Consider the following 19,900-nt stretch of genomic DNA (forward strand, 5'->3'; position numbering starts at 1 on the left):
TAAGGACATTGTTAATTTGAAATCTAATCATTTGGAGAGAAATTATAAGTGCTTTCAAGTGCTTTCACAGTCACATTTCCATAGTCTTACAAAATATTCAGAAGCCTCTCCTCCAGAAGACTCGCACAAACAACAGGAGAACGCTATGAATAGATGAGACCAGAAGGTACCACACCATGGTGGCACTTCTGTACACAAATGAAGCTGGTAAGAGATGACAAAATGACATTTTGTCTAACAGCCACAATAATTTACTACCTGCAAGAATGCCACATGCCACTGTTAATAAGCGATCTGAACGCTTGAGTGCACTGCCTGACCCCACCCGCAGCCACACAACACCAGGGTCTGTGACAGAGATGTGGATTACAGAGCTGTGCCCAGCTCCTCCTCTACTCACAGACAAACATAGCTAATAGTCACTTACTGATTACTCACCCAGGGGAGCCCCCCAGCATGTGCCCCCCACCCCAAACACTCCAGCTCACAGCCAAAGTGGTGGTGGCACAGTCCTGCCACTCTGTTGCTGTGCCACACAGCTAAGTGGCTGCAGAAGAAGACTCCCCTTCATGCTGTGTGATATTTCTGCTGATAACAAGCCTTTAAAAATTTAAAGCATGTGAATAGAAGTTTTTGTGGTCAGACAAATGGCCCATATGCTGGCAATTAAATTATATACTGGCAATATGGGTTGACTGTCAGCTACCAGAACACAAAAGATCTTTCTGACTTTCATAAACTTGGCTGGGAACTCCACATACTTCTGTGAAACTCAGCATCCCCAGCACCCAAACAAGTCTCCAGGATTCCCTGATGGGCCACTGGGCAGGAGCAGGGCTGAAGTGCACATTTCCCCCCAGGGAAAACTCTATTTTTGCCACATGTCCTGCAGCACGATCCCAAGCTGTGTCTCAGGGCTTTCCCATCCTGCACACCCTCTCACTGAGTAAGCCCTCACATCCTTTGGGCTGGGGTTTCAAAGCACACGGTCCCAGCCCAGAGCTTGGCTTTAACTCCTGTCCAGCTGGCTCCATGCTCCACTCCCTAGTGTAGGGAGTCAAGGCACGAGCCAACTGCAAACACAAACCAAATCCCTTCCAAGCTCCTACTGGCTTTAATCTCTTGCTTATTGCAGTAACCCTGAACTTACAGATGTTACGTGTACAAAAAAGGAGTTGGGATTTTGTTGTTGTTGTTGTTTGTTTACATATATTTCACACTGTCAATGCCCCCATGTTTTCTACACATAAGTGCCAGTTCTGTCCCCCTTTCAGACCACACTGCTTCAGTAAAGCACATGATTAACAAAAGCATCAGTTGACTAAATTGACATGCTCCAAATGCCACTTAATCCTTAGGAAAAAAAAAATATCTGGTAATAAAACTGCATCTACTAACAGGTCACTAAATCCTAGGCTAAACTCACGGGCAAGCCTTACCTTGCATCCACACCCTGGCTTTTCACACACCGGTGTCACCCACCCAGATGTTGCTGTGCTCGTGGTACTTGTTAAGGCAATAGTGATTGCTGAAATACATGTATGAATCTCACCATTCATAAACACAGACAGAAAATCCCAGGCACTGGCTCATGTTTTGATTCCCAGCAAAGAGCTTGTGTTTGTTTTAACTTTGTGCTTCATACTACAATTGATAAATAAGACAGGGCAAAGCACAACTAAAACCTTAATTCCTCCCCCCAGAGCACAAACCATCTCCTTATAAGTAGGACAGGTTCCATACAATGAAGAACTTCAGATTCATGGCCAGGAGGGGTCTAACAGGCAAAGGCACCATTTTCCACAGCAGAGCCTTGAGCCAGAAACACTAAATCCCACCTGAAATCTTTCCCATTACATCAGAAAACTGACATTTGAATTCCTGTACACAAAAGTGAAATAATTTCCTTTTCATTTCCTGAAGGCAGAAAAATATTCCCTCCAAAGGAAGGAAGTATTCTTCTTGTAATTAAAGTTTGGATTCAGAGTTTTGCAGCAATGTACTGCCCTGGGTTTGCAGATATGTCATTAGGCGTGATTACTTGGAAGAGCCTATGAAAATGAAAAATGAGATGGTCAAACTCTTGGGTACAGAAATAATTGCTTTTATGTTGGATTGCTTGCTTAATTCCAGAGAAAGGTAGTCTCTGATAAACTGTAGTCCTTATCATATTTCCAAATGTGTGATGTTACAGTTCATTTAAGTTTCCCTTCCTTATCTCTGCCTTTCCTCAATACCACTCAGACTTCAAAACTCATTTCACTTCCCTTCTTACACCAAAGAGTCACTGCTATTGTTGCTGCTCTAAAGAAATTAAAATCTGTATATGTAGAAGGAAAACATGCAAAAATGTAAGAAGCCTTGGCCTTGAACTTCCCCAATGCCACCACACTTTACATCTGAAGTTAAATCATTCCTCCCTGTCTGAGCAAAGAGCAGCTGCAACACTACAGCTGTAAACAGAGAACATTTTGTTATCTACAGGCAAAATTGTCTGGCAAAAGTGTCATTATTTTAAAGAACATAGTAATCACTGTAAATTTCCCGTGGTAGCAAGGAGACAGCAATTAGACACAGCCCAGAGGGCTGACCAACACACTTCAGAGTTCCCAATGATTTGTGAAAGCTTTCTGACCAAACTTTGGTGGGTTTTATTTCTCCCTAGAAATCAAAGCAATCTGTCTCCTGAAAACACAAAGCAAACATAACACCAGAAAAAATAATAAAGACATAAGAGAGAGATGAAATTACTGATGGATGTTGCTGGCAAAACTTCTGTACAAGCCTACCTTCTGCTCTCTTCAAATGGGCTTTGCCACACTGGGACCATTTGTCAGACCACAGCCACTGCCAAACTGCAAGATGATACCCCTGACAGTAACACAACTCATTACTCCCTGATTTATGGAACAAGAGCACGGGAGGGGCCAGCACACAATCAGGGAAAAAAACACCAGACACCAAATCCATCCACAGAGGTGACATTTATTAGGTTTACGCATTTTATAGCGGCATTAAGCGTGCTCCTAGAAGAGGCAGAGAAAATGTGCTTATTCAGAAGGAACATTCACTACTTGTACGTCCCAGGCCACTTTATTAAACAGCAGCCCATGGCAAGTGCTCTGTTTAAAGACTGGCAGCACTCTCCAAGAGAGCAGCATTTGGGCACAGATGCCTCCAGGGAGAGACACTAACACGTTTGGAGAACACCTTGCAGATAGAGCCAAAACACTCAGCTTCGAGCTGTGAGGATTTTACACCTGACAAATATTCAGGTCAGAGTAGAAAACACTCCTTTTATCTTCTCCCCTTCTTCCCTGAAGGCTCCCAGACCAGGCCACCAACTCTTCCTTCTACATCTGGAGTTGTTCCCCAACACAAACTCACCTTGCCTTTGAGTTCAAACATTTTGGGACATGCAGAGGGCCAACAAAAAGCAAAGAATTAGTGGTGCCTCCTGTCCTTTCTTCCTTTCCATCTACCTCCTCATCTCAGGTTGAGTTCTGCAAGGTGTTTTACCCTAGAAGCCTGCAGAAATGCACACACAGTCCCAGCCAGGCCTGACATGCACTGCAGCATCTCTGGCACCGGTGGCCCTTGGACCTCTTCATCCCTGGGAGGGGATCTGCTACCTTGGCTACTGCTCAGAAGTTTCCCAAGTTACTGTCACAAGAATAGCAAGTGACTTCTGACACCCTCAGCATTGCCCACAGACAAAAACATTGTTCAGTCTTCCAGAGAAGATGAGAGAGGCCAGAATACCCCCAGAGATGAACAGTGGGCACCCAAAGTCCCTTCCCTGCCCAAATGGACAGTCCTTTCCCTTCCAAAGACAGGCTCCAACAGCTCAGAAAGGGTTTGGTGCTCCTGAGCCCACTCCCCACACCAGCTCCCTTCTGGGGCTCGCAGGAGCTCCACGGTGAGGGGAATTTCACACTTTATTGAAACAAGCTGGTGTGGAGCAGACAAGAATGCTAAAGGAGCAACACCCAGCACGCCAATCCATCCTCCAAAAACACCCACATGCATGTTCCAGGTAATAGTTACTGATGTGAAGAGCTGTTTTATCTGACACTTTGACCAGGAATTTAAATTGAACTGCAATCCATGAAAATTGCCAAGCTGGAGGAGCTGGTGAGGTAACAAACAAAGTGAGATGACAATTTTGTGTTTTAAAAAGCATGCTGTCAGTTTGGGAGGAGGAAATGCATGCTTCATTTTGTGTCCAAACCAATGGAGTAAGTAGCAGAAAACACAATTTATTTTCATATGTCACGCACCTAGTGCATACAACTCTGCCCAAGATCCTTCCCCTCCCCTCCTCCAATTGCCTAAGAACAAGTTAAAAAATGAGAATTAAATCTTTAAACAGCTTGTGTTTGCAGGAATGAATGGTGTCAATTCAAACAAGTGCAATTAGTCGATCATAACGAATTGATGATCAAAAACAACATATGAAAGCTCTGTTTTAATGTTATTTAAATGACAATATTTAAACATTTTATTATAGAACTAATAAAGTCTTGTCACATTATCACGTATTACTACAACCAGTGACAATCAATAAATTAATACACACTAATTACAACACTCAACCACAGCAGTTTGATTAGGAGGAGAGGAAAAACACAATGACCAAATCCCTGGAGAAGAAGTGGGAAGGATTTACAGCTCTCTAACAGCAGTGTTACGAACGGCACATTAAATCTCAGACAGATGTTTCCCCTATGCAAACAAAGAGCTCAGTGACAAGACCTCTAAGCCTTTTATTTTTATTTTTTTTACACCATGAAGCAGCACTGTTATAGTTTGCAACACCAGGCAGGCAGCCAGGCACGTACAAAACCACACGCACACACTTGAAAAACATGAAACACTTTCTCCTGAGTGATGCCACCGTCATCAACGCTCGGTTCAAAGCGATGCTTTTAAAAAACCCAAAACCTTTAGAGTTTGAAACTACAAAAAGTTAACTTATTTTTTTTATGCACGTAGTAAAAAATTACCGACCAAGAAGTTTCCTGCAGGCAGGTTTTTTTATACCTTTCTGTGTGGTCACCATGGTTAAAAACTATGAAAATCCTAAGATTTTGACACTGACCTTTACAGTAGCTCCAAACTTAGTATCTGAAATGGGATGAGGGTAGACAAGGAACAGGACATGGTGGAAACAAGATGTGCAAAGCCTCTAGAATAGCTGGAATGTACTATCCCTGCAATACCTGGGTGGTGTTAAAATGTTTCAGCTAAACTGCAGATTGCAAAGCTGATTTAGCACCCAAAGGTATTTGATGTTCTCTCCAGGTACCCATTACTGTGCTGCTCATGATAATAGAAAACTTGAGAAAGGCTGACAGGCACCCTTTAATTAAAGGGGATTGTAAATGTACTTAAAGCAGCACAGTTGGCCACAGGGGAATAAAAAATTTAAAAATCAGTGCTTTCCTTCAGAAATTTGGAGCACCTCTATATAAAGGATATGGACAATCTCTTCCTTTGCTCTAACTGAACTGAAGCTCATCCATTTGGGTTTGCCAGGAGCTGCTCAGAACTTGCTGCAACCCCTCCCAGACCAGCTCCTCAGCTGGATAAAAAAAATTAAAGTATCAACCTTCTTCTCTTTAGATATTGCCAACGGTCATCTCTCTTGGCACACTTTGCCTTTTTTGGCACAACACTTGAAAGTTGCACCATCCTTTCAACTCCACACAGCACTGATGCTTCGGAAACCTGACCTCATCACTGCTGAGAAATGGACTGCCTTTCCCTCCCTTCCCCAAGGTGATGATGATGAAGTCTTGTGCCTGCCACTTCATGAGATTCACAGCAAGGCTCAAGTTCAACTTTATAACAGAGGTATCACAATTGCCATTTTCCATAAGGGGTGAATCAGTGTGCCGAGCTGATGCGCTGGGATGTGCAATCTCACGTCAGGTGGAAATTCCCCTACCTGACACTGCTTTTTTAACAGTGAAACCTCTTCTTACAGTCCCTGTGTGCAAGTCCTACAAGGTCACCCAGGGAGGCTGATCAATGCAAGGTGGCAGCCCAGGCTGTGTGCCCCCTCCTTCTCGTGCTGCTGTTTTACACAAGAGCAGCGATGCTTCGCCTATCAAAGTGCTCCTGTGATCTTCCAGAGCAGACTCAGAAAACACAAGCTTTGCAGCCAGATCTCAAAATGAAAATAAAAATAAAATAAAATAAATCCTCTTAGGATAAAAAACAAGCTGTGAAGCTCAGCTGGGTGAGAAGGACAGCCACATTCCCAGTGCTCTGCTCAGAGCCTGGGGGTCAGTGCTGCAGCTGAATGCCAGTGGGAATTCATTGCTCAGTGGGATCCAATGGCTTGAGTTACACAGGTCAAGCTTCATCATCCAGCAGTGCCCCTGACCCAGAGCTGATAAACCACCTTAACTAAGGAAGATTTTATAAATTAAACATATGCATAGAGCAGTAACAGAGGATCTTCTGAACCTTGACTTGAAAGTTCTTTCCTAGAGGGAATAATAAATATTTTTAGAGCTACATTTTTGAAAGACAGATGTGATCCAGAATCATTATTAAGCCTTAGACCTTAAGTGTCTCACTGTAGGAATGATGAGGTACAGAAGGAAAAGAGCCATTTCGGACACAGATGGTGCAATTGTACCTTTGCACACCTTTGCATTAAGATCTCAAGGTTACTCAGTTGAGTTTTGACTTGTAGCTAATAGACACGAATTTAAAAAGTAACCATGATGTCCGGTACCTGCATAAACAATCTTTCTATTTGGTGTTTACTAGAGCTACGTTATTTTAAATGTAATTACATTATATATAGTGTTTCTAGAGAGATATATTAGATATATATACAATATATATATAATACAATTCAATAGCATACATAACATATATTACTATTTATTGTATTTATTTCTGAGCAGTGGTGACACAAAGTCTATTTCAGTAATGTTTTGAGTACAGGTGGAGTACTCACTATAGGGAAAACACAATGAAAAACAGATGGTTTTGAACCATTTGAAAAATCATCCCTTAATCCTGCTGACACAGTGATAGGTGACACTGTCATTCATAAAAGTCAAACAGTGTGATTTGTAGAAAGTGTCATGCTTCACTTTTGCAGCATGAGCTATTTGTTAGGGAGATAACACATCAACTTTTCTTCAGGAAACAAACACTACATTAAGTTAATTTTAAATCCAACAGCTTTGTTACTTCAGTCAAATCTTTAATCACATCCTCTTTCAAACAAATGGACTCAAGGCTTCATTTCTCCTCTTTCCTGGTATTTTGATAATGCAACTTTTTCTAAATGGTTTCAGCACCATTGTGCTACAGCAGCCCTGGATGTCCCACTCTAGGGCTATTCAGCAATATGGATATGGAGCCAGAAAAGATTCACCACATCCTGTCCTTTCTTCCCCACCCGGTGGATGAAAACACCTTCTGCATCTCAACTAATGACACTGCTTTTATACCACCTTTACTATTAGGGGAAAAAAAGGCAAACATGTCCCTCTGTGGACAAGAAGGATATTTGCACAGGGGAAGAAAAACCCTCTCACACACACAGAGCACAACAGTCCTGGAACTAAATGGCAGTCACTTCTAACGTGACAGTTCATGCACAGGGCTAATAAAAACAGAAGAAAATTAGATATAAACCTCATGTATCAAAGCCTCATCACCTGTAGCAGGATGGAGATGTGTTGCTAATGAATACCTCAATCCCAGTTTCCATAGACTACACCCTCTGGTTCTCCAGCAGCTGACAGCAATTTCAGAAGTCAGGTTTCCCCAGGTCCCAGGCAGGGACATGCTTCTCCCTCCTCCCTCGTGCTTTCTGGCAATTTTTTTGCACACCACCATCTGGCAAGCTGAGCACACATCAAAACTGCCCTTTTGAAATAAAGGGAGCAGAAACCAAAAGTCAAGCTGTGCAGTTCCAGCCAGAGGGAGGGAGGGAGGGAGGGAGGGAGGGAGGGAAGAACAACAGCCTTTGCAGCTCCCTCCTCCTTCCTAACCCCATTACTGAACACCCATCCCCTGGCTGTGGCTGGGAGCCCACCCCATTATCCCTGCCCCAGTGCAGGTGGGAGGTGAAATTCCTGGCTCAGCATCTCTCCCAGTGATGAGGCTTCCCCCAGGCTGGCTCCTGACTCCCAGCCCTGCAAGCAGTGCCAGCAACCAGTTGCTTGCCTTCTTGTTTTTAATTTCAGTGAGCCCTCCAAAGAGTGGAGGTGCCCAACCCAGCTCACTCCAGGGCACCCTTGGGGACACCACAGCCCATTCCACCTTGCTTTGTGCCATTTACAACCATTTTGTAAAATTCACTGATCTTGCTCCTTTTACAGCTTGTGCTGTTCATTCTTCATTAAATACACCTCTCCCTGGAAAAGCCATTTGCTCCAGCAGGAACACCATGTATTTATTACCACCAGGCTGCAGCCCATAATATTGACTAATGCTATAATGATTGGTAAAACACTCATTGGTACAGCAGGCTCTGGGCTTAATTTCTAACACACTGACAGCACACGGTGATGAATATTGTATTTATTTGCACTTGAGCAGCAGCAGCACACACAAGTGGCCTCTCCATGCCCAGGTAGTGTCAGCTGTAGCTCGAGGATACTGCACATCACACAACACCTACCAATTTCCTATACCTTTTGGCTGGGCCAAACTTCAGAGGTGACGGTGGAAATTCAGAGCACGGCTTTCCTGTGCTCCAGGAGCTCCCACAGTGGGGAATGCGAGCGAGTTACAACACATTTCTCCTATGAACACAATGATTCACCCAAGCCAGGACTGCTCAGGGGAGAAGATGCTTTTGAGGAGGAAAGCTCCTTATTTTCAGGGGAAGAATTCTGACAAAACCAGCAGGATAGAGAGAGGCATGCTTGCTCCTCTGGCCTGCAAGAGGAAAGGATCCAGCTCTGCAGCACCCAGCTGAAATGCAGAGCTCAAGCCCAGGTGTCCAGCAGTGCTGGTGAAGCCTCAGCAGGGATCACCCACTGCTCTGCAAGGAACAGCTGTTGGGCCCTTTCCCCTCTTGGTCCAAACATTTCAGGCTTGGCACAATCCTGACATGGAGCAGGGGCTTTCCTCAGGTCTGAGACAAACACTTCTCTAAATTAAACAACAGCAAAAATAAGTAAATGTCTTGTTTTGCTGCTGCCTGTAGTCTGATCACCACAGCAGTCCATTCAAACTCATCCTCCTGGTTTTATCAAGGCCACAGCCGAGAGTGCCCAGTGAAATTATTGCTTCTCAGAGGCAAATAACACACTGTCCCTCAGCAAGGCACGGATTGCCACGCTGTGAGAGGTCCACCCCTGCAAACAGCTCAGCTCCTCATCCTTCTGATGGAACAGGAGAGTTACTGCTCAGCAGGGCTGGGGAAAACCCACCTGGATTCATATTTTATCAATGTCCACATAGGTAGTTACACAAAAAGCTATTTCAGATGAAGGTCCACAAGAGGGTAAACCCATAATGCTGCTGTACAGTAAAGAAAAGCAGATTTCTCTGAGCAATGCTGGCTCACAACAGAGCTCTCTTTGCATGGGTAATTCATACCAGGCCTGCATTTCAGCAGCAAGCAGCAAACAAATGATTCTGCCATTTTTCCCACAACATTTTAGTAGTATGATAAATAAGTTCAAAGTATTTTCTAGGCTCTCTCAAGCTGCTTTCCACTATCTCTGAGTGCACACCCCAGGAAGCTACCACGCATTTATAGTTAGCACTTGTGAATGTCTGTCTTCATATTTACAGCTCACTCAGATGGAACAGCATCCTCTGCAAGCCACGGCAAGACTGAGAACCCTGGCCCTGGGAGCCCAGGAATTTGGCTGTAATCTGGAGCATCTCTGCCAAAAAGGACTGGGATATTGTTAAAGATGATAGGAACAGGGTGCACAGGCAGCCTCCTCTTCGTCTCCTCACTGCTTTTTCCTGGGTCAGTCTTGGAGTTCAGAGAAGCAGAAAATAACAGCACTAACCAAACACTACGAAAAGGCAGAACCCAAGAGAAACAGAGCTATGTTTCCCTGAAATGAGCGAATATTAGTTTTCTGACAGTTTAAATATTGTATCCAGCTCGCTAACTGTCAGTAAATTTACAAATAGTTGGCAGCTTGGCTTATGACCAGGACCCAAAGGAATGTTGACTGTAGCAATTTAATGGCCTGTTTCTATCAGCAACAGCAGCAACATTTAAGATACTTCTCATTGCTAGTGATTTTATCTTAAAAAAACCCCAACAGTAGAAGAGATGCTAGTTTCACATTTTTCACCCTGCTGAGGCCTCATATTGGATCATTACTCATTCCACACACCCCTAGCCACTTCTCCAAAGCTTTGAATTTTGCTTCATTCCAACTGCTAGGATTGCAAACTCAGTGATGAAAACAGACAGCTCCTGGCCCTTTAACAAAAAGCAAAAATTCCTCACTCCCTACCAAAGGCTTAAGTGATGATGAGTCAGCGATGCTGCTACATCAAAGACTAAGACTGGACATTCTTCCTGAAGTTTCCAAATTTCTTGGTGCCAGAACAGGAGATACACAGACAGATAAAAGCCTTAAGAGATGGGGGGGGACTGAACACTTACAGGGCTTGCAATGCTTCAGCCTCTCGCTTGCCTGGTGTTGCACAGCATGCTTTTCTTGAAAAAACAACACTGCAGCCCTCATCCTGGGGGGGTTGCTTTGTGCCCTGTGTGTTGATACCATCCCCTTTTCCCATCTCACGGGTGGAGCAGCTCAAGGATGAGTCCTGGCTCTCGGAGCAGTGCTGAGCTCTCTCCCCTGCCCGCAGCCAGAGATGTGCTGGCACAGTCAGGATGCCCAGGGCCACTCTCTCCTCAGCAGCCACACAGATGAGATGGAAGATCAGCCCCTCTGCCTGGATGAGCTCCATCCTGATAATTTTCACCAATAACACTGATGAAGTTGATAATTTTTCAATGACACCTCCACAGTGTCCAAGCATGGCCCGTTAGCCAATGCCAGAGAGCTTTTGCCAGCACTTGCTCTGCTCCAGCACCGTGAGGCACCTGCCCTGGCAAAGCCCTCCAAGCACTGCTGCACCTGGGCAGGGAGAGCATCCCAGTCACTCCACAGACTCCAGATACATAACCTGCTGAAATATTTCCTTTAGCACAGTTTCCTGCACATCAACCTGCTTACTGTGAATTTCCAAAAGCCCTACAGACCTCACTAGACAGGCTAAAATATGCAGTGCACTGCAAAGAAATAAATCTATGGCAAGGGGAACAGTTAGTTGAACTAATCAAGAGACTACAGGGTGAACTGAGCGTGGGAAAGGCATTAGAATGGTATCAAAATAAATTCAGGATGCCTGTCTAGGAATGTGAACTGTTGCTTTCCATGCAATTACATAGGAGACAAATCATAGCTCTGGCTAAAAATGTAAACATCTCTATAAGCAAGAGGGAAGGAAAAGCAGGGTATTCAAACTAAAAGGCTCTCACACCATTAAATGTAATCACTAAGCAACTATCACCCAGTCTGAAGAGAAGATGAAAGGATAATGGAATGAGATATGGGCTAGCAATTACAGGGAAAGCAAAGTGAAATAGTCCATATTTATTTTTGGTTTTTATTAAACTTCCAGAAGTACTAATAGCCAAATTACACTGTGGGGAAAGAAGGAAGTAAAAAAAGAAATCATACCGAAAGGGCTGAAATTAGTCTCAGGTTCCCCAGAGTCCTTCCCAACAGCCCCAAAGACCATCTCACAACCACCCCAGCTCCTGATCTTGGGATGGCACCTCTGGGTGTGCAAATCGCACAACCAAGCTGGAAACTTTTGCTTTTGGATAGTTCTTTTGGATGAACCCAGAAATGGAGCAACAGCATCAAAACAACTTTCACAGCAATGGCAACAATGAAAACAAAATTTGCTCTTTGTAGGCCTAGTTTTTATGGAAATAGCCATTTCCCAAGCAAAGCTCAAAGAAATCAGCTGCTACCACTATCATCCTTTCACAGGGACAACCTGCTACGACCACCTTGGATGCCAGTGCCTGGAGTTTCTCTCCCATCAGACCACCCTGTTTCCCCAGCCACTCCTCACCACAACTGAAGGATTCCTAAGATTTTAAAAAACTTCTCCCCAGCCTCAAACACTTCCAAATGCCACGCCAACAGTCCACTGACTTCAAGAAAAATATGCAAGATCCCCTTATCTATTCCAGTGCCTGCCAGAAAACTGAAATAATACTGCTTTCAAAAGAACTATCTCAGTGTGTTCAAGAATTAGCATTACATCTCTGCATCCATGCCAAGATGTGCAGTTACATGCTACAAATCATTACTACACAACTACTCACAGCAGAGCACGGAGCATCAACTGATACCACAGCGCTTCTTTTCAATCTGCCTACTAGAAAACCCAGCAGTGTATCTGAATCAACACCAGTTCTCTTTCCAACAACGAGAACATGTCCAAAATTCACAGATAACATTCCAGATGACATCATTCTAGCAGTGGAGCACAGCAGGGCTCATTTTCAAGAGAACTTTCTCAGGGAGCAAGATGACTACACGAGACATGCGCATTTTGGAACAAATACCTTTCTTTACAAAGATAATATAAATCATTTTTCAAAGAAGTCCCATCAGAAACATTTGGCAAAAGATCCAGAAGAGAGATTTCCAGGAATGCTGCCTTAGGGCCACACTGGAGAGATGCTTGGACTGGTGCCTCAGGATATCAGAGCTGGTTGTGACTGTGCCTCGAGAGCAGCTGGAGCAGAAGAGGCTCCCCTCCATCCCTGCCATGCTGGAAATCCTTGTACAAAAAAGGATCAAAGAAGGGTAAAAATACACATTGAGAAACAAAAATGGAGCTCTGCAGGACAAGACTTGACATCTTTGCTACCTGCTAGGGATGCCTAGGATGAAAAAAAACCAGAAATTTTTGACTGCCCTCACAAAATCATTCCACTGTTCCATACTTCCCCTTTTGAACAGTTACATGGAAAAGCCATCAAACAAATACAGCACCAAAAATGCTGGTGCTGTTTGTAACTCTTTTCTGACATTTGCTATTCTGAGCTGAACTGCAAGTGACAGCTATAAAAATAACAAAGTAATATTTGGATAAGCAAATGGATACTAGATGAAATGCTGGGAAGACAGATCCCACTGCCAGTGTGGCACACACTCCAACAGGGCTGTCAGCCCAGGACTCAGGAGTTATATCCATCTTTTCTGCAGAAGCATTAGCAAAAGCTAAAAGAGTCATTCAGCTATATTACCTTGTAATATAGCTGTCTCTTTATGACCTTGTAACCTTGCTTTCCCACACAAATCTCTGTTGCCTGTCCAAGGCACAAGCAGACACAGATAATGACAACACCTCCAGATGACATTTGAAAGACATGACTAAAACTTGGGGCAGGAGTAAAAGTGGATTTTTATCACTCAGTGACCTGAACTCTGTTACAGACCTTTTATTAGCAGCACAGAAATGCACTTTATTTGGATGCATCATATCCTTAGGCAGAACGTACTAAAGCTTTAAGCAGAAATAAAGGGTCAGGACTGCTCATGTCATGACTACACTGCTTCATCCCAGTGACCCAGCACCCACCACAAACCCCCACACAGACACCTGACCAGTACCTAGAAAATGTGTCTCTCTTCCCCTGATGGATTACATATCCTGTCAGTCAGCAGAACATCCTTTTATAGGAAAGAAAATAGAAAAGAAGTATCAGAAAGTAAAAAATTAAGCTCTCCAGAAAAGCACTTACAAAAACTAAATCGTTATTCTGTTACATTTAGTAGCTGTTCAAATCGCCCATGTTAATAAACATACTTACTTTGAGAACAGAAAGATACAGGTTTAAATTGTAGGCCCTGACTCAGAATTCCTAAGTCATTTGCAAGCAAAAGGACCAGACCCCAAGTCTTGCACACTGCAACCTTTGGACTCCACCAAAAGTCAAAATTTTAGAAGTAATCTTGGAAGGGAACTTGCTACTGTTTTGGCCAGGCAGGAAACAGAGTGAAAGTTTAATAAATGATTGTTTACAATAATTTGAAACAAAATTAAGCCTCTCAGGGATCCCACTGCAGCCCTGGCAGCACACCCCAGGTTCCACTGCCAGTGAAAATGCAGACAGCAAGCCAGATTTACCAGAATAAAACCTGAGCAGACACTGAATCAGGAGCATACTGCAAATAACAGAGCTTTTTTCAGCCTTCACACCAACAGTGGAGTCATATGCATTTTGTAGCCATCAGTTTTGGCACAACTAATTCAATTTTCTTTTAATGACTTATGAGAGGGGGGGCTTTTCCTTGGAGCAGCAGCCAGTGGAAATAATGAATGACCTCCTTTCACAAGATCAGAGACGTATTTGCACATAAACAGCTGAAGAAAACTGGACTCAACAGTCTGCAGATGCCCATGATATAATAAGAACAAATAAAAAGCTTATGACACTGTAACTCTGCACCAGCAGAAACATAAATCCTGCTGGAAGCTTTGGAGTCAGATGGCCTTTGAAATCACTCACAGGTTCTAAATTTCCCAGCAATGGGCAGCAGGGCTGGTATTGAACACAAAAACCTTCTGCCAAACAAACACTGAGGCAATAAATAGCAATAATAAAGCAGAGGCAGACAGACCTTTGAATCCATTGGTCAAGAAAACTGCTGTCTCAAAGACAGGGTGCAGATCTGTTTGTGGGGCCTGATGGAGAGACTGCAGCAGATACCCAGTGCTGGAGGCTCTCTGCAGCACCATGCTGCCCCAGCCCTGCTTCCTCTGCCACACTCAGAGTATCCCTCTGCCTGGAAATGGGAGAGGGAGGCAGCTGAAACCCCAGGAAGGGTCTGACTCACTGCTCAGGGACACGAACACAAAAATCCCTAAAAAATGGAGAGGAAGGTTTTTTTGTCACTGCCAATAGTCTAGTTAAGGGGAACCCTGCTGCCCTGTGTTTATGGGAGCAGAGCTGGGCTCCAGCAGCATTTCCCATGTGCAGAGCACAGGGCAGTGCCCAGAGCCCTGGCTGCAGAGGGGACAGAGCCCAAATCCCAGCCTCTACATCCATGGGGAGAGCTGGGACGTGCAGAGCCCCACCAACACCGAGTGCAGGAAGAGGGGAGCAGTAAATACAAAGTCACTGCTGGAAAACAAACCACTCACAATAAACCCTCATGTAAACAACCCAACTCTGGGCTTTTTTAAAAATCTGTTTTTATATCTAAGCACCTTGACTCTAAAATCCATTACTAAGTTTTCACTCCCTCATACAGCTATAGGTGCCCTCTCAACACTTAATAACAAAGTGATTGGATCAAAGACAGCCCTTCCATTAATCCACAATAAACAAAATACCACTCCACAAGCCTTTAGTATTCATGGGCAGGCTCCTGCACCAACCACAGCTCAGCCAGAACTGCTTTCAAACCAGGCTGCAGCTCAAATAAATCTGTGATTATATAAATGCTAATACAAAGTAAAGATAACCATTAGCATGAATCCAGTGACTAGCAGAGAAGCACAAATAGAAAAACATTTTCTTAAGCACACTCCCAGTAATCCTACAAAACACATGGAGTATCCTGACGTTGAAGGGCTAATCGGGTCACAGGTTTCTAACACTTCCCAAAGTTACTCAGCTGTAAAATGGGGGATTCATTTTACAACAAGAACTGGATGGAATTCAAAGCCCGAGGTTATTGAAACCTGACAGCCTCCAAGGCTTTCTCCTATTAAGGAAAGTGAGCAAGTAAATGCATTCAACGACAACAAAAAAAATCAATGTAGTCTTTATATATATATATATTCCTCAACACTGATACTTTTCCTTAGGGAAAAAAGCATAAAACAAACAGGTCTTCATTATTTTAGTCTGGTGGGTTTTTTTGCCAAGAGTGGAGGAGGATAGTTCTCACTGTGAAATCTTTTCTGCAGCGACATCCTGGTCTCTGAGCACCTGATCTCCCTCTCTCCAGCTAAGCCAGGCTCACTTTGGAGAGCACACAGAGGCAGCAGCCCAGGAGTGCTCATTAAATCACCCCACTAATTCCCAAGGTGACTCCAGGCTGGGACCAGGACAGTGCCTCAATAGGGCACCACTGTCACTCAGAGAAATTACAGACATTTTACACATCCAGATGTAATCTCCTATCAGTGCTTATAGGTAACAGATTCATATGGATTTATAGCCTCGAGGGATCCTGAGATGATCTATTCCCATCTCCCCACGTAGCACAGGCCACATCATATCAATCAATTCCTCCCTGGTTTCTGCTTTAACTAGAGCATTTCCCTATACATCAATCCTTGACTTAACGCCTTCCACGACAGGGAACCCACTGGGTAACATTTGATAAATTGCTTCAGTGGTTAATTATCCACTCTGCTAAAAAAAAAGAGTATTCGATTTCCTGACAATGTATTACTTGCAAAATTACAACAGAGCTTTAATAAAAAAGCCTTTTTTAATCTGTAGCTATTTAAGAGTGGACTAATAAGAACATAATCTCCCAATTGCTTGAACAAAAAGAACACAAAAGAAGGTACTGGTGTATAGAAAAGATGAGTGAGAGATGTTTAAAGAGACTTTCCATAATAACAGCGACATGTCCCAGATCACTCACCCAGCTGTACCAGTTGGCAGCAAAAGCCCATCTTAATGTACAGCATTAAAATCACCTTTGTTCAGCAAACAGTTAACAAAGATGTTAAATCCCTGGACAATGAACTCTGGGCATGAGAACTAAGACCCCTGTGATGCTCTTGGCCCTTTAAACAAACAGCCTCCTGGTCAGGATAACAAGATCATATTTCATATGAAAAACCTCCTCCTTTGCAGAAGAATCTGAAGGTCCAAAGACCATTTAAACAGTTCCACTTTGCCATTAATTGCCCAGGTCCATCCTGCCTGGGTGAAGTGGGAATGAACTCTGCCAACTGTACTGCCTAATGATACAAGTTGAATTAATGAGGTAACATTTAGTGTGGAGATTCACTGAAGAATCTCTCTTTTTTAGCTTCTTTTAAAAGCATCTCAGTGAGCAAGAAGTTACAACTTTTTTTTGCATATGTCAAATATTTGAAGACATAAAGCAAGCTATGCATGCATAAGCTTCTTCTGACACATTTAAAACCTACATCATACTTAACCTTGGCATATTAAAGCAATTGGGCCTGAACCAGCATTTTTAAGGCTTTCAGAATCAAACTCTTTAGTGCACTGGCCAGGTCATTTAGGAAAAAAAAAAAAAAAAGGAGATGGAGATAAAAAGAAAGAAGGGGTAAAGAGTCTTTACTATGTTAACCAGTTCTCTGCTGATGCCTCTGCACCCTGGATCTGCCACAGCCCCACAAAATAAGAGGAGTTACAGGGAGGAGCATATTTCAGGGACAATAAGATTAAAGAGCAGCAGCAGCTGAAATTAAGGAAGGACTCCCCTTTACTTCACCATCTTTTCCCATTTACAGTCCAAAATACTGACAATTAATGTATTTAAATATAATTATTAATACTGGATTTGTGAGACAGTCTGCAAAGCCTGCTCCAGCTGACTGGAGCACCCTGGCCTTCAGCATCATTCCCCACTGACGCCACACTCACAATTAATAATGCTGGGGCAAAGGTAGGCTGTGCTCCCCAAAATGGACAAACTCCTCCCCTGTCACTCTGGACAGCCAGCAGAACCACTGGTAAGAGCAGAGAGCTCTACTCAGAGATGCCTTTTCCTACCCACTTTCACAGCATTTGACAAAATAGACAATAATCTCTCTTTGGGGGACAAAATAAAACATAGTAATTTTTTTTTTTTTTTAAGTATGACTTATATATAGCAAAAATTATAATGAAGAATGAGGATTTACTGTCAAGAGTACAGCTCACAGTTCCCCTACATGTTAAAAAAATATATGAGTATTCTGTTAGTTATTAGAAGTCCCTCTAAAAAATCAAGCTGCCTTTCTAAAAAACCTCTCTTCAAAACTTGGTATTAATTTTTAAGCCCTAAGAAAGAATCCAGACATGATAAATTCATCTCTCAACCCAGAATCCCTCTAATTATTATCAAAAGACTTGCTTAACACAAAGCCATTGCAATTGTGAAGTGCCAAGTGTGCAGTTAATATGCTGATACCAAAACCTGAGTAATATGGTTGGTGAACATCCCAGACTTTCTGCCAGCTTACTCAGGGTGAGAATATGGAAATTTAAAAAAAAAACAACCCTGCAACACAGCTTTAAGCTGTCAACAGATTTTATCCTGAATAGTTTTTAAACTACTAAACCAAACACACAGGCAGCTGTGCCTGACTCAGGTTTACTGGCAAGCAATTAACGATTTACTCATTCCAGAAAGAATGATCACCTTCCCAATTGCTGTTGCTTTTACCAGGCTGGAAAGCATTCCCCAGTGCTTTAAAACAGACATCCCTCCCTGGCTCTGGGCAGGGATGCTGCAACAGGTGAGGAGGAGGATGCTGAGGAGCTCAGCCAGCACGTCCAAGCATCCATTGGAATGATGGAGTGAACTGATGGTGTGCACGGCACGGTGGAGAGGCCAGAACCTCAATGTGCTTGTCAGAAATTAGCTTGCAGTGGGCAAGCAAGGTGAAAGGTTAATGAAATACAATCTGAGGAAATAAAGCAAGGACACTGATGACTTGCCACAAGGCCCCAGAGCTGGCTATGCTGGCCGGAGCCCTTTCCCCACAGAAAGGGGACATTACTGGCGTTAGCAATGTGGAGTGACATATGGGTATTTCTGCTTGTCCTGGTGGGGGTCAACAGGTCCTTGCAGGCACCATCACATCATTCCCAGCTGGGAACAAAGTCCCCACTGTGCTCCTTCCAGCAAGGGGCTGGAGGGATTGCAAGGAAGGAAACAGATATGGAAATTGGGCAATAAAAGCTTACATAACATAAGGTCACACACTGGGTATGGATTTGGGTTTTACTTGGAGGAAGCAGCAAAGTCAGCAGTGCAGGGACAGCAGAGACCTTGATGAGGGGGGATCATGAGCACTGCAGTACCCCCAGTGGGGTTGCATCCACCCACAAACTTCAAACACAGTCCTGGCAACCTTAATCCCATGTCTCAACTTCAGAACAAACTTCTCACAACAAGAAAACAAATCTAAACCAGTGGGATAATCCAAATGAGCACCTGTGATGTCCCAGGCACAGGAATCTCTACAGTCAGATCTATTACTATGCTTTACTTTATGGCAGGCAGTACATTGTTGAGGCTTAAAGTCAAAATTAGTGGTGTAAGGACAGGGTGTGTGTTCTTGGTTTGGGGTTTTATTTTTTTCCTTTAAGGCGCAACTAATTTTTCTCATGCATAAACCTCCCATGCCACATTTATGCCATCACTATGGATTTTTCTAAGGGAACAATATTTACAAAACAGGGATCACCATCCTCACAATTACAACTGTGAAATTATTTTTTCTAATCCATGGGTTCAAGTAAACTCCTAGTGTGACTTCATTGAATGCAGATTCCAGATCTAGACGTGATTTTTTTCTACTAGTACCAAACCAGGGTATCCTAAAATATATAAAAGAAGTAATAAAAATTTAAAAGAAGTTGAAAGGAGGAAAAGAAGCCCCACCAACCAACAACAAGCAAACCAACAAAACACACACACAAAAACAATAAATTAAAAAATGCACTGGAGAATTTCACCATTTCACTAATTTACTCACAAAGTGTGAGAAACAAATACTCAAAGAATTTCCCACTGTAGTGTGCAAGCCATTTAAGGACATAAATTCAAGAATATCTATACACAAACTGCTGCCAGACCAGTCACACGGGGTGGGTACAAAAACTAACTGATATTTGGAATCACTTTTACAACCAGCATGTTAAAGC

The 19,900-nt window shown here is 43.2% G+C and overlaps 1 protein-coding gene across 19 annotated transcripts in view; it reads right to left on the minus strand.

Moving 5' to 3' along the window:
- The window catches only part of MAGI1 (membrane associated guanylate kinase, WW and PDZ domain containing 1), a 330,591-nt gene that overhangs the window by 253,466 nt on the left and 57,225 nt on the right, over nt 1–19,900 (minus strand). The window lies entirely within an intron of this gene.

The sequence above is a fragment of the Poecile atricapillus genome, chromosome 9 (genome assembly GCF_030490865.1).
Source record: "Poecile atricapillus isolate bPoeAtr1 chromosome 9, bPoeAtr1.hap1, whole genome shotgun sequence".
Taxonomy (NCBI): domain Eukaryota; kingdom Metazoa; phylum Chordata; class Aves; order Passeriformes; family Paridae; genus Poecile; species Poecile atricapillus.